The sequence below is a fragment of the Chiloscyllium punctatum genome, chromosome 47, assembly GCF_047496795.1.
Source record: "Chiloscyllium punctatum isolate Juve2018m chromosome 47, sChiPun1.3, whole genome shotgun sequence".
NCBI lineage: Eukaryota > Metazoa > Chordata > Chondrichthyes > Orectolobiformes > Hemiscylliidae > Chiloscyllium > Chiloscyllium punctatum.
The window spans coordinates 40,242,220-40,244,719 of NC_092785.1; the positions used below are offsets into that span (position 1 = coordinate 40,242,220).

Sequence of the window (2,500 nt, forward strand, 5' to 3'; positions counted from 1 at the left end):
TGCCTGTCCTCTCTCTCTCCCTCTCCTGTGCCTGCCTTCTCTCTCTCTCCCTCTCGTGCCTGTCTCTCTCTCTCTCTCCTCTCTGTGCCTGTCTCTCCTCTCCTCTCCCTCTCTGTGCCTGTCTCTCTCTCTCCTCTCCCTCTCTGTGCCTGTCTCTCTCTCTCCCTCTCCCTCTCTGCTGCCTGTCTCTCTCTCTCCCTCTCCCTCTCTGTGCCTGTCTCTCTCTCTCCCTCTCCCTCTCTGTGCCTGTCTCTCTCTCTCCCTCTCCCTCTCTGTGCCTGTCTCTCTCTCTCCCTCTCCCTCTCTGTGCCTGTCTCTCTCTCTCTCTCCCTCTCTGTGCCTGTCTCTCTCTCTCTCCTCTCTGTGCGCTGTCTCTCTCTCTCCCTCTCCTCTCTGTGCGCTGTCTCTCTCTCTCCCTCTCCCTCTCTGTGCGCTGTCTCTCTCTCTCTCTCCTCTCTGTGCGCTGTCTCTCTCTCTCCTCTCCCTCTCTGTGCGCTGTCTCTCTCTCTCCTCTCCTCTCTGTGCGCTGTCTCTCTCTCTCCTCTCCCTCTCTGTGCGCTGTCTCTCTCTCTCCCTCTCCCTCTCTGTGCCTGTCTCTCTCTCTCCCTCTCCTCTCTGTGCCTGTCTCTCTCTCTCCTCTCTCCTGTGCCTGTCTCTCTCCTCTCCCTCTCCCTCTCTGTGCCTGTCTCTCTCCCTCTCCCTCTCTGTGCCTGTCTCTCTCCTCTCCCTCTCTGTGCCTGTCTCTCTCTCTCCCTCTCCCTCTCCTGTGCCTGTCTCTCTCTCTCCTCTCCCTCTCTGTGCCTGTGCCTGCTCTCTCTCTCTCTCCCTCTCCCTCTCTGTGCCTGTCTCTCTCTCTCCTCTCCCTCTCCCTCTCTGTGCCTGTCTCTCTCTCTCCCTCTCCCTCTCTGTGCCTGTCTCTCCCTCTCCCTCTCCTCTCTGTGCCTGTCTCTCCCTCTCCCTCTCTGTGCCTGTCTCTCTCCTCTCCCTCTCCCTCTCTGTGCCTGTCTCTCTCCTCTCCCTCTCCCTCTCTGTGCCTGTCTCTCCCTCTCCCTCTCCCTCTCTGTGCCTGTCTCTCCTCTCCTCTCCCTCTCTGTGCCTGTCTCTCCCTCTCCCTCTCCCTCTCTGTGCCTGTCTCTCTCTCTCCCTCTCCCTCTCTGTGCCTGTCTCTCTCTCTCCCTCTCGTGCCTGTCTCTCTCTCTCCCTCTCGTGCCTGTCCTCTCTCTCTCCCTCTCCCTCTCTGTGCCTGTCTCTCCTCTCCCTCTCCCTCTCTGTGCCTGTCCTCTCTCTCTCCCTCTCCCTCTCTGTGCCTGTCTCTCTCTCTCCCTCTCCCTCTCTGTGCCTGTCTCTCTCTCTCCCTCTCCCTCTCTGTGCCTGTCTCTCTCTCTCCCTCTCCCTCTCTGTGCCTGTCTCTCCTCTCTCCCTCTCCCTCTCTGTGCCTGTCTCTCTCTCTCTCCCTCTCCCTCTCTGTGCCTGTCTCTCTCTCTCCCTCTCTGTGCGCTGTCTCTCTCTCTCCCTCTCCCTCTCTGTGCGCTGTCTCTCTCTCTCCCTCTCCCTCTCTGTGCGCTGTCTCTCTCTCTCCCTCTCCCTCTCTGTGCGCTGTCTCCTCTCTCTCCCTCTCCCTCTCTGTGCGCTGTCTCTCTCTCTCCCTCTCCCTCTCTGTGCGCTGTCTCTCTCTCTCCCTCTCCTCTCTGTGCGCTGTCTCTCTCTCTCCCTCTCCTCTCTGTGCGCTGTCTCTCTCTCTCCCTCTCCCTCTCTGTGCCTGTCTCTCTCTCTCCCTCTCCCTCTCTGTGCCTGTCTCTCTCTCTCCTCTCCTCTCTGTGCCTGTCTCTCTCTCTCCCTCTCCCTCTCTGTGCCTGTCTCTCTCTCTCCCTCTCCCTCTCTGTGCCTGTCTCTCTCTCTCTCTCTCCCTCTCTGTGCCTGTCTCTCTCTCTCCCTCTCCCTCTCTGTGCCTGTCTCTCTCTCTCCCTCTCCCTCTCTGTGCCTGTCTCTCTCTCTCCCTCTCCCTCTCTGTGCCTGTCTCTCTCTCTCTCTCCCTCTCTGTGCCTGTCTCTCCCTCTCCCTCTCCCTCTCTGTGCCTGCCTGTCTCCCTCTCTGTGCTGCCTGTCTCTCTCTCTCCCTCTCCCTCTCTGTGCTGTCTCCCTCTCCTCTCCCTCTCTCTCTCTCTCTCTCTCTCTCTGCCTGTTCCTGTCTCTCTCTCTCCCCTCTCTGTGCCCGTCTCTCCTCCCTCTCCCTCTCTGTGCCTGTCTCTCTCTCTCTCTCTCTGTGCCTGTCTCTCTCTCTCTCTCTCTGTGCCTGTCTCTCTCTCTCTCTCTCTCTCTCACTCTCTCTGTGCCTGTCTCTCTCTCTCTCTCCCTCTCTGTGCGCTGTCTCTCTCTCTCCCTCTCTGTGCGCTGTCTCTCTCTCTCCCTCTCTGTGCGCTGTCTCTCTCTCTCCCTCTCCTGTGCGCTGTCTCTCTCTCTCTCTCCCTCTCTGTGCGCTGTCTCTCTCTCTCCCTCTCTGT

At 59.3% G+C, this 2,500-nt stretch overlaps 1 protein-coding gene across 1 annotated transcript in view; it reads left to right on the forward strand.

Annotated features, from left to right (window-relative positions):
• Nucleotides 1-2,500, forward strand: part of cfap126 (cilia and flagella associated protein 126) — a 9,115-nt gene that overhangs the window by 3,656 nt on the left and 2,959 nt on the right. The window lies entirely within an intron of this gene.